We start from the raw sequence: 13774 nt of genomic DNA on the forward strand, positions 1-13774 counted from the left end.
CAGTACTGTATGGAGTTAATCAAGGATTGTGGTAAGGCTGGAAAAGAAGAGAATCTATGCATAGGGATTGAAAAGCAGGTGAATGGTGAGATAATATATGAAGACGTTCTCTGAAGAATCGTAGAGAAGAGGAACAAGATTACAGGGCATGTGTTAAGGCATCAAGGAATAACTGAGTAACTGAAGTAAGCTGTAAATGGTAAAAATGGTATATATATAAGGAAATGGGAATATATCCAACGTATTACTGAGGTAGCTGATTGTAAATTTTACACTGATGTGAAGAGTCCGTCACCAGAGAGGGGCTACACCATACCCTTCAGAAAATTCATGGAAAGAAAAAGGACACCATGTTGATCTGTTTAATATCTACGTATCTTGGTCGAAAGATACTGACAAAGAAATCCTCGAGTGCAGGTTCGCAATTTAGAGAGCCTCATTTGACAGTGTTGTGTTAACAGTTATGACAGGAGGCATGTTAGCTGCTAATGACTCACCGTGTTCATCAGGAGGGGGACAGGAAATGGGTGTTCAGGAGGACCAATAAACAAACTTCTATGGGATGTATGTATTACACTACATAAAATGTACATTGTCGACATTGAAGAAATCTCTAAGCAAACCATTAACTTGCACCAAGAACACCGAATGAAAATGGTGCGCACACAGCCCCGCATCCACTCTTAAAAGAATGCATGTAGAATTACATTGGTGTAACTTGGTGATGGAATGTGATGGCATGCAGCCTAAAGCGAAACAGTTTGTCGTGGAGTTTGTCGTGAAACTGGCTATCCCGTGAGGCGTATAAATATGTTTTGTAGACACGGAAAAAATAAACATCCCGATTCGGAATTTATAGTGTTCCAGGTACTATGAACTGCTATGTCACACCTACTTCAGAAGAGATAGTTTGCACTAAAGGAGTTTTGTTTTCATACAGAGACCAGGAATGAAGAAGAAGCAAATCATTTTGTCCAACTATTGCCCAAAAGCAGTGCTCATGCCGTAGTTGTAGTTCTCTTACGCTCAATTTTCCACTCTTGCCTGCTGTGACGCAAATATTCCTACTCCTCTTGCAAGATCACGCACACTAGAAGGTGCACCTCCAACATCTCGCAGCACAATGAGTAACTTTTCAACCAATTTACCATCAGATTAACAGTCAGCATAATAGTATACGATTGCGTTAGGCATTGACATTAGTTGACCTTGATAGAACTCTCTTGGTACCCCTAATTTGCTGGATTCCTTTCATATGCATTTCCTCTTAAAATCATGATTAATCGGATTTGAAAACCAGTTGCTTACTGAACGATGCAATAACTTTGTTTATTTTATCTACAAATTTTCGGGCTGATTCAACAGTTTCCTGTGTATCGTCAAATTGACACTTTGTTTTAAATTTCGTCATCTTATGTCTTCCTCTTCTGTAGAACTGTTCAATGTTATTCAACCATCTACTGCTCCACTTGAAATCATTGTAATCTATGGTGCGCAGTTTGATGTGTGTAACGTGTTAGGTAACTGCCATGCACATCCTGTAAATTGTATCTAACATCCCTAAAACGCGCAAACACAAAGTTTTGAAACAAGCGCGCATTGTCCTTAATTGATTATCTGTATTTTTTGTTGTTTTGCTACACGGTCATATTGCTGTGGACTTATTCGAAATTTGTTCATAACTGTTTTTTTATGCTGCAGACGATCTTCCGTGTACGTAATTGTGTTTAGTACCCGATCCTTGGACTACGAAACGGGATTTCTGCTTCCCTGTCCGAGAAGAATGATGAACTACATGCCTCTACACCTGTTACAATTCTACTTTCACTTGTTAAGCACGTATGGTCTTCATTGTCCTCTTGTACGTTGTCTACATATTCAAGCGTATACGAAATCAAACATTTCACTGACTCAACTTGCAGAAACACTAATATTTCATCTGCCTCTTCTTTCTCTTCTCTTCTTTCTCACTTCCTCACTCTGCGAAATTCCTTGGCTCCTTTCTGATGTCAAGTTCGGCAACTATTTTTGTATATATAATGCAACGTTTACTTTGTTTGTCATTGACATTTTGTTCTGTTTGGCATCAACACCGCTATCACTGTAACAATGTTGTGATTTACTCGTCGACCAAGCAGGCTAACACTTGTTGCCTGTAGTGAGGTTGCATGATGGACAATATGTTCGACGTCGAATGCCGCAAATGTTTTATGACGTCACATTCAGGGGGTTCCCTGTTATATTCAATGCAGTTTTTAAGGGATGTCTGTTTATGTTGTTCTCAGGATGTCCTTAAGCAAGAAAGGTGCAGTATTGGCTGTTTTTTAGAGGCCATTGGGAATAATCAACCTAAGTATTTACCTCAGAGCCGAACGTATTGCCTCTTCCTGCGCTAGCCCTAGCGTCTTCGCAAGAATATGGACAATATAGTCAAGACTCTTCTCTAACCTGCGAAAGTGATCAGTCTCTTCTCTTCAGCTTTTTCCAATGTGGACTTGTACAATTTGAGGCTTTCTCGCATAATCTCCGCTGATTGTTATTTTTGCACAGTTATTGTCTATGTATAAAAGGCAATGTGCTCACTTTAGATAAGGCTTCAAATGACCAGTTAGACAGCACGTTGCAAGCTTCCATCCCAAAGATGTTCGGGCACACATGCGGTCCCTCTTTGTCAAAATGTCTCAACTTAAACTCGTCTAGGGGTTGAATCGCATGGTCGCATGACACGTCCTAAATTAGACACTTGTAACCCTTTGGTTAAATTGTCTGATTGATGGCAAGTTTGCGAAATTGTATGAAACAAAGTTAATGCAACATATAGGAACAGTAATAATAATCTCTGGAACTAAATTGACGACCCGTAAGTGATGTAGGCCACACAGTTGCGATTTGGTGAGAATAATGTTTATTAATAAAGAAAACTAATAGCGAAAGTGATCGTATTTAGAATTACTGTTACATTCCAGCGCATATCCATTTGACATAGATACGGAGTTAATATTTACAACCCTTGTCATTTTAATGATGCGCTTCTCTGTGAAATGTCGATCATTAAGGCCGACTAAAGCGTTCAGATTTTAGCTTACAGGTCTTTGTTACAAAACTTGTGACTTTCACTTTAACAGTAAATCCTAAACTATTGTAGATATGATCAATGTTCATGTTTTATTGGGATCACCATGGAAATAAGGGAAGGATGGTAGATTAAAGCTACTGTGGCTACATTCCCTGTATTTCTACAGAATTAAATTGTTTCCATAAATGTTTCTCTTTATGGCCAATCTTAGGTCCGCCATATTTAACACTGCTACATCTCCCTGGCCATGAACGCTTTCTACTGGGTTTCCCTATGATGTAGGTTCTCATCTGTCTCACTCGCACGTTACGGCACTTAGGCCTCAATAGACAATAGACGCCTGTGAGTTTCCCCATCTCGTGATGAATCTGCGCCCTTTGTGGCACAGCGTCCTGGACGACAGGGTTCGTTTCACAATTCCTGTAGGCTGACTCTTTCGGCCACACTTTAAAATGAAAGCACAATGCTCGTCAATTGACGCACCTAGACTTCATAACATGTTGGCGTGCCATTTATGCCATGAAGTAGCACCCAAATTTGCAAGATAAAAATTCATAATACAATAACGTAAGTATCCTAAGTGTCAGACTTATAGTTTCATTATTTGTAGTGGTGTTGATGCAGCATGGTTTAAATTTATAGAAACTTATATCTAACAGAAATTATGAATTGCGGCATATTAATTAAATACCAAATAAAACTATACATTTATCAAAATCGACTGTCTACTGAAATGCCGCAGAAATATCAGTGACACTGCGCTCACTTTCACAGAACTTTTTCGCCGCAACGAAATCTCCAGTGTCGCTACACAGATTTGGAGATGAGTACCTCTCAGAATTTGCTCTGCATTGCATCGCCAATGTTTTTCGTGAACAAATCTGTTGAGATTAGAATCGGGTGTAGATACCAGAAAACTAACGCTTTCCAAAATTACCCAGGATCAGCAGTGAACGCTTCCCCCAGTGGACTCGATACAAACAGATCTAAACTACACAGTAAACAATTTATTTACATCATTTGCAAGATGCTCGTAAATTCTTGAAAGATTCTGACATGTTATTCAAGTCCCACTATAGACATTCATCTTGTGACGGATTCCCAACTGATTTCATCGCCACATTAATATTTTCCTTTAATTTAAATAACACCCTTAGACTCAAAACTAACAACAAATATGAACAAATCGCACCCCTCCTTTAATTCCGTGCAGTGAAGCTGCATACACAAACCGTTACTCCATACAACACCCCAAAATATTCTCAGATAAGCATATAAACATTCATCTGTCTTTCTAGTAAGTATTATTAAATTTCGTTTTTACAATGTCGCCAACCTCCATGCAACCTAATTGTCATGACCTTAACTAATAATTTCGAAATTACAACAAACGTAAAATCACCCAAAAATTAAGCCTAACGCAAACATACAGATAAATAAATCCCTTATACAGAGGAGTCCAAAAAAATGTATCCACTGTTTAAAAGTCCATAACTTGCAAACTAATTGTCGGAGTTGTCTCATTTTTGGTGAAAGCGTAGCTTAAAGTCCAACTTAAAGATATCACTGTAATTGTTCGAAATGGTTACCATTAACATCCACACACAAACGATACCGCCGAACTGCAGAAACTAACTACTGACTGCAACGTGTTCAGTTGGATATTTGCACATGACTGGACGATGGATTCTCGAAGTTCATCCAATGTGCGTGGCTTTTGTCGATGAACGACGTCCTTTAGAGTTCCCCACAGGTAAAAGTCCAGAGGAGTTAGGTCTGGGGAACGTAGTGGATACTCCACAGCACCTCTACGGCCTATCCATCTTCCTGGTAGATTTTCGTCGAGATACGCCCTAACACGATTTTGTTAGTGGGCTGGGGCACCGTCTTGTTGAAAGTAAACTCTTCCGTCTCCATACAAATCTCGGATGGCAGGTAAAATGGATGTCTGAAGCTTCCAGAACTCATCGTATGTAAGCCTTGCGCCAGCCATGTTTACTCGAGTAACTAGGTGCAACTAAGAACAAAACACTGACTATGTGGCGACTATCATCTGACAAAACAAAACAACGCACTACAACGCTTGTGTGACGTTTGCCGGAACTACAAACTATTACACTACCAAAGATGAGACAATTTCGTCAATTAGTTTGCCAGTTATAGACTTATAAACAATCGATACATTTTTTGGACCCCTCTGTATATCACCAAGCCCTAATTTATATTCATACTGTGCACTGATTATTGACTTGATAGCGTTCACTAAATAATTAAGTTCTCCGACCTCTTCGCACCAAAATGTGCATCTAAACTATCTCTTTATAATTGCATGGAGAAACCATTAGGCGTCAAAACAACAAACAAGCTACAGTAAATCCTGAAATAAAACATTGTAAATTATCCCTCCACATAATCTTATAATCTAAACATAGATACAGTTGTTTCTTAACCTACTTTACTACATTTCTCTTCCATCTCTAGAGTACAGATATCCTGTTAGATCCACCCCTAAATTTCGTACCGTACCATCGCCAATCAGGTACAGTAAAATCACATTCCTCCTTAAGATATCGTTCTGTCCAAATATCACTTATTGTATTAGAGTCACACTCACTGTATTCTCCCTTAAAATTGCCGACATTGTTAGCTACAACATCATTATCACGAAATAAAACATTGCTTTGTACTTCCAAGTCATTACAAACACCTTCACAAACAGCTCTTTCAACAGCCGCTGGTACTGCATACAACTGGCTACGTAAAACCTCATTTACCTCCGTCGACAAATTACCCATAAAAGAACCGTTCACAGTTTCACCATCCTCTGCCGTTACATCACATAAATTGTAGCTACAGAGTCGTGTGATTTGAGACTCAACAATACCATTAAATTCCGCTGCGTTTTGATTTAAACCTGAGCATAATACCTTTCCCTCTCCTACACGCTCCTGCGCCACATTAGTTGCAGATCGCACATCAAATTCAGGTCCACATTCATTCTCAAACAAACATTCAATAGCCACAGATCCATCCAGACTTTCGGCTTCACCTCCATTAGTAGAAAGATACGCACAGATTCCTTCCTCTGAAGTATTAATACCAGCAGATTCAACATTCTTAACGGTAGCACATAAAACATCATTACTACCTTCCTCCAAAAATAATTCACCAATATCCTCCAATACACACACAAATTCATCAACAGCTGACGAGACTAATGTTACGCTGCCTTTATTAACCTCCATAACAACATTCGCCATCACAATATCACTTGAAACATCATCACCTTCGCCGGCCAGGGTGGCAGAGCGGTTCTCGGCGCTACAGTCTGGAACCGCGCGACCGCTACGTCCGCAGGTTAGAATCCTGCCTCGGGCATGAGTGTGTGTGATGTCCCTAGGGGACTGATGACCTTAGAGGTTAAGTCCATAGTGCTCAGAGCCATTTGAACCAATCATCACCTTCATCACTATAATCGTTACCGCTGGTAAGGACCTCTTTAGAATTTTCTATACCATCTAACTCCACCAAATTTAGATCCACCTCAGCCTCCTTTTGTCACATAGAATCTTTCATTGAATTAACATTCACACACTCTTTTGTTTCACATTCATAAAACAAATCATTTCGCCCTAAATCGTTGTGATCGGCTTTATCGTTATCTTTCATTATCTTAGGATTACGCCTTTTACTTACAATCCCATTAGAAAATTTATCGAAAAAAAACGGCTCTGAGCACTGTGGGACTTAACATCTATGGTCATCAGTCCCCTAGAACTTAGAACTACTTAAACCTAACTAACCCAACGACATCACACACATCCATGCCCGAGGCAGGATTCGAACCTGCGACCGTAGCAATCGCGCGGCTCCGGACTGAGCGCCTAGAACCGCTAGACCACCGCTGCCGGCGAAAATTTATCTATTTGATTCTCATCTCTTACTAATTTCATTTCAATGTTCTGACGCCTTTCTGCCGATTTATTAACACTTGTCACATTTCCGTTTACTTGCGTCCTATTCATCGCCGGTTTATTTTGCCATCTCCTGACCTGAGATGCGGTGAAACTTAGTTTTCCGATCTCCCACTACGATGGTTCATTTTGCCAGGTGCTGGTCCCTCAAATTTACGTTCTTGGTGTCGGTCCCGTCACGAAAGCATCCGTTCCCATTACCCCTTTACAATTTATAGTTGGATGTGTTCCTGGTACCGTTTCCTTTATCAAAACTGCTGTTTGCGTTCCGTTGATAGCTTCCTGGGTGTCTTTCATAGTAATCACGCTGACTGTAGTTATGATTTCCTCTCTAAAAACTATTTGTCTGCTTACTTAGCGGTTTAAGTTTCAGCAGCTATACTAATTTTTCTACAAAGTCCAAAAATTCGTCAGTTGAGTTGCTAGGGCTGTGCACTAGCCCCCACTGCAAATTTTCCGGTAACCGCCTTTTCAACGTCGTAATTTCAACAAGAACTCCCAATTGACGTTCCACATGCACTAATCTCGCAATTTCACGTTTACAAAATTCTCGCATCGACCCGTTCCCGTATTTAAATGTTGGTTCGTTCAGAAACAAATTATAGGGTCGCGTTTGCTTCGCTTCACTCAAGAACTTGTTCAGGTAACTGCACGCAGATATTTCGTAGGTAGTGAACGTATCACTGTGTATATTTGCCCACGATTACGGCTCACCTTCCTAATGCCTTTTCACGAATTTTATCTTCGCCTCGTCGGACATTTCCCTTATAAAACCATCCTTGCATGCTGATATAAAATATAATGGGTGATATTCCTCGTTGTCTCCAAAACATTTGACCGATCCTGAGTTCCTTCACGGAACACTGATCGCTGTAGAGGTTTGATGTGCAGATAAAGAATTAAATTTCCTTTTTATTTCATAGATTTGCTTTTTAACTTCACTATTTCCAGTTTTATTGCCAGATTCTACTTGTTATTTTATTTTATCTACTTCTTTCTCCCCATTACCTGTCCGAACGGATAAGTTGCTAATAGCCCCTGTCGTCTCAGCCATTAGAGCATCTTGCCTACTCATACAATTTCTTACGTTGGTTCCAAGATCTGTCTGCAAATTCTTCACCTTATCACTGAAATTTTTCTCAGATTGATGTACCTTAGAGTCAAGTATCCCAACTTCATCAGAAACTTTTGCGCATTGCTTTTCGAATGGTTTTTAATTTTCCGTCTATCAATTACTCGATTCGACTGGCCCTTTAACCTACTTCGTCTGTCACAACCGAAGCTATTTCGGATTGAACCGAATCAATTTTTAAATTAAGGTCAACCATATCGAACAGAATCCATTTTGGATCCCAAATCGGTTTTAATAGAATCAATTTTCGATCCCAATCTTCTTATCATTTGCATTAATTGCTACATCATATCTCCCCCAAATTCATCTCCGTTTCCTGATTTCGGACTATTTGCCCTACTAAATTCACCGCCGATTACGTTCTCGCGCCTCGATTTCGTGCTAAGCGGCTCGCTAGCATTTTCGGACCCACACAACCTGGCCAAGAGGTAAATATTAGCGACGTCTGTAATTGGCGATTGAACTACAGAATCGTACATAATTTCGCGGTCAGCGCAGGTACTTAGTTTTGTTGTGCTGGATCCTTCTGCCATTTTATTGCTGCCGATGTTGCAGTTGAAGCCGACGCTGAAGATCTAGTAGCCTCTGCAGTGGTATTGTAACCGCCGCTGCGCGATGAATCGCCTTTGAAGATGCCGCTGCTATTTGGACTTCGATGTCGCCTCTTCTTCCGCGTTACCTTTTTATCACTCCCAACTACTGCTAAAATTCGGTGCACACAACTGTTGCAAAATTCGTAGTTCAGAGCCCCCACACAAACTGCCTAAACCGCCACAGACTTGGGACCTAGGTCACCAAATGTCGTCAACTGTGAGAATTACAATTGTAATTTCACAACTATTAAGCAAACCTAATATTCAGTGCTGAACCAATCACATGTAACTTTTGTGAGAGGTCCTGCCTATTGAAGTCCAGACAGTGCTTTTGGGAACACTTTTCAGAATTCAAATCCAGTTCTAAGCTTTCCAGTGTTCATATTCCGTAACAACCACTTTCCAAAATCCAATCCTGTTCCAACACTTTGCAAGATTCTTATCCCTTTACTAACATTTTCCAAATTCCTATCCTGGGAAAGCCTCCAATTGCGAGCTAACGTCCCAAAGATATTCGAGCTCACATGCGGTTCCTCTTCGTCGAAATGTCTAGGCTGAAACTCGTCTACACGCCATAAATTAGAGACTTGTGACCCTTTGGTTAAATTGTCTGATTGATGGAAAGTTTGCGAAATTGTATGAAACAAAGTTAATGTAATATATAGTAACAGTAACAATGATGTCGGCAACTAAATTACCGACCCACAAATGATGTAGGCCACACAGTTGCGATTTGGTAAGAATAATGTTTATTGATAAAGAAAAGTAACAGCGAAAGTGATCGTATTTAGAATTATATTTTATAGCAGCATGCAAGGATGGTTTTTGTAAGGGAAATGTCCGACGAGGCGAACATAAAATTCGTGAAAAGGCATTTGGAAGGTGAGCCGTTCGTTCAGAAACAAATTATAGAGTCGCGTTTGCTTCGCTTCACTCAAGAACGTATTCTGGTAACTGCATGAAAATATTTCGTAGGTAGTGAACGTATCACTGTGTATATTTGCCCACGATTACGGTTCCTGAATCCATCCATCTGATTGGCTACAGTTTATTCTACATTATTTTACATTTTAACATATTTAAATAGACCTTGACCACTTCCCCATTATAAATAAAGTAACAATAATATCCATTACATAATAAACGTTAAATTCCATGAGCCATGGACCTTGCCGTTGGTGGGGAGGCTTGCGTGCCACAGAGATACAGATGGCCGTACCGTAGGTGCAACCACAACGAAGGGGTATCTGTTGAGAGGCCACACAAACATCTGGTTCCTGAAGAGGGGCAGCAGCCTTTTCAGTAGTTGCAGGGGCAACAGTCTGGATGATTGACTAATCTGGCCTTGTAACACTACCCAAAACGCTCTTGCTGTGCTGGTACTGCGAACGGCTGAAAGTAAGGGGAAACTACAGCCGTAATTTTTCCCATGGGCATGCAGCTTTACTGTATGGTTAAATGATGATGGCGCCCTCTTGGGTAAAATATTCCGGAGGTAAAATAGTCCCCCATTCGGATCTCTGGGCGGGGACTACCAAGGAGGACGTCGTTATCAGGAGAAAGAAAACTGGCGTTCTACGCATCGGAGCGTGGAATGTCAGGTCCCATAATCGGGCAGGTAGGTTAGAAAATTTAAAAATGGAAATGGGTAGGTTAAAGTTAGATATAGTGGGAATTAGTGAAGTTCGGTGGCAGGAGGAACAAGACTTTTGGTCAGGTGATTACAGGGTTATAAATACAAAATCAAATAGGGGTAATACAGGAGTAAGTTTAATAATGAATAAAAAAATAGGAGTGCGGGTAAGCTACTTCAAACAACATAGTGAACGAATTATTGTGGCTAAGATAGACACGAAGCCAATGCCTACTACAACAGTACAAGTTTATATGCCAACCCTAGCTCTGCAACGGATGAAGAAATTGATGAAATGTATGATGAGATAAAAGAAATTATTCAGGTAGTGAAGGGACACGAAAATTTAATAGTCATGGGTGACTGGAATTCGAGAGAAGGAAAAGGGAGAGAAGGAAACATAGTAGGTGAATATGGACTGGGGTTAAGAAATGAAAGAGGAAGCCGTCTGGTAGAATTTTGCGCAGAGCATAACTTAATCATAGCTAACACTTGGTTCTATAATCATAAAAGAAGGTTGTATACATGGAAGAATCCTGGAGGTACTAGTAGGTATCAGATAGGTTATATAATGGTGAGAGAGAGATTTAGGAACCAGGTTTTAAATTGTAAGACATTTCCAGGGGCAGATGTGGACTCTGACCACAATATATTGGTTATGAACTGTAGATTAAAACTGAAGAAACTGCAAAAAGGTGGGAATTTAAGGTGATGGGACCTGGATAAACTGAAAGAACCAGAGGTTGTACAGAGTTTCAGAGAGAGCATAAGGCAACGATTGACAGGAATGGAGGAAAGAAATACAGTAGCAGAGGAATGGGTAGCTCTGAGGGATGAAGTAGTGAAGGCAGCTGAGGATCAAGTTGGTTAAAAGACGAGGGTTAGTAGAAATCCTTGGGCAACAGAAGAAATATTAAATTTAATTGATTAAAGGAGAAAATATAAAAATGCAGTAAATGAAACAGGCAAAAAGGAATACCAACGTCTCAAAAATGAGATCGACAGGAAGTGCAAAATGGCTAAGCAGGGATGACTAGAGGACAAATGTAAGGACGTTGAGGCTTATCTCACTAGGGGCAAGATAGATACCGCCTACAGGAAAATTAAAGAGACCTTTGGAGTAAAGAGAGCCACTTGTATGAATATCAAGACCTCAGATGGAAACCCAGTTTTTAGGAAAGAAGGGAAAACAGAAAGGTGGAAGGAGTATAAAGAGGGGTCTATACAAGGGTGATGTACTTGAGGACAATATTATGGAAATGGAAGAAGATGTAGATGAAGATGAAATGGGAGATACGATACTGCGTGAAGATTTTGACAGAGCTCTGAAAGACCTGAGTCGAAACAAGGCCCCGGGAGTAGACAACATTCCATTAGGACTACTGACGGCCTTGGGAGAGCCAATCCTGACAAAACTCTACCATCTGGTGAGCAAGATGTATGAGACAGGCGAAATACCCCCAGACTTTAAGAAAAATATAATAATTCCAATCCCACAGAAAGCAGGTGTTGACAGATGCGAAAATTACCGAACTATCAGTGTAATAAGCCACGGCTGCAAAGTACTAACACGAATTCTTTACAGACGAATGGAATTACTGGTAGAAGCCGACCTCGAGGAAGATTAGTTTGGATTCCGTAGAAATGTTGGAACACGTGAGGCAATACTAACCTTACGACTTATCTTAGAAGAAAGATTAAGGAAAGGTAAACCTACGTTTCTAGCATTTGTAGCCTTGGAGAAAGCTTTTGACAATGTTGACTGGAATACTCTCTTTCAAATTCTGAAGGTGGCAGGTATAAAATACAGGGAGCGAAAGGCTATTTACAATTTGTACAGAAATCAGATGGCAGTTATAAGAGTCGAGGGGCATGAAAGGGAAGCAGTGGTTGGGAAAGGAGTGAGACAGGGTTGTAGCCTCTCCCCGATGTTATTCAATCTGTATATTGAGCAAGCAGTAAAGGAAACAAAAGAAAAGTTCGGAGTAGGCATTAAAATCCGTGGAGCAGAAATAAAAACTTTGAGGTTCGCCGATGACATTGTAATTCTGTCAGAGACAGGAAGGGACTTAGAAAAGAGCAGTTGAACGGAATGGACAGTGTCTTGAAAGGAGGATATAAGATGAACATCTACAAAAGCAAAACGAGGATAATGGAATGTAGTCTAATTAAATCAGGTGATGCTGATGGAATTCGATTAGGAAATGAGACACTTAAAGTGGTAAAGGGGTTATGCTATTTCGGGAGCAAAATAACTGATGATGGTCGATGTAGAGAGGATATAAAATGTAGACTGGCAATGGCAAGGAAAGCGTTTCTGAAGAAGAGAAATTTGTTTGATTTAATTGTCAGGAAGTCATTTCTGAAAGTATTTGTATGGAGTGTAGCCATGTATGGAAGTGAAACATGGACGATAAATAGTTTAGACGAGAAGAGAATAGAAGCTTCCGAAATGTGGTGCTACAGAAGGATGCCGAAGATTAGATGGGTAGATCACCTAACTAATGAGGAGGTAATGAATAGAATTGGGGAGAAGAGGAGTTTGTGGCACAACTTGACTAGAAGAAGGGATCGGTTGGCAGGACATGTTCTGAGGCATCAGGGGATGACAAATTTAGCATTGGAGGGCAGTGGGTAGGATAAAAATTGTAGGAGGAGTCTAAGTGATGAATACCCTAAGCGGATTCAGAAGGATGTAGGTTGCAGTAAGTACTGGGAGATGAAGAAGCTTGCACAGGATAGAGTAGCATGGAGAGCTGCATCAAACTAGTCTCAGGACTGAAGACCACAACAACAACAACAAATTCTTTTACGAGGCGTGGTTTTTAAGCAAGTACCGTTTTGAAATTAAAAAAAGACGTGCTAAGATATTTAGGCACTTGTCATAACGTTGTACCAGCTTTTGACTACTCTCCTCATAGAAGTTTGCCGCCTACCTTGTTAACCACTGCTCTGGCTCTGAGCACTTAAACCCAACTAACCGAAGGACATCACACACATCCATGCCCGAGGCAAGATTCGAACCTGCGACTATAGAGGTCGCGCGGTTCCAGATTGTAGCGCCTACAACCACTCGGCCACTCCGGCCGGGCATTACTATAGAATTAAATTGTTTCCATAAATGTTTCCCTTTGCGGCCAACCTTATGTCCGCCATATTTAACAATGATCCGTCTCCCTATACACAAACCCCTTCTACTGGGTTTTCCTATGACGTAGAGTGATTTCCCTAAATCGCTCCAGGCAAATGCCGGGATGGTTCCTTTCAAAGGGCACGGCCGACTTCCTTCCCTGTCCTTCCCTAATCCGATGAGACCGATGACCTCGCTGTCTGGTCTCCTTCCCCAACACAACTAACCAACCTATG

The sequence above is a fragment of the Schistocerca americana genome, chromosome 3, assembly GCF_021461395.2.
Source record: "Schistocerca americana isolate TAMUIC-IGC-003095 chromosome 3, iqSchAmer2.1, whole genome shotgun sequence".
Lineage (NCBI taxonomy): Eukaryota > Metazoa > Arthropoda > Insecta > Orthoptera > Acrididae > Schistocerca > Schistocerca americana.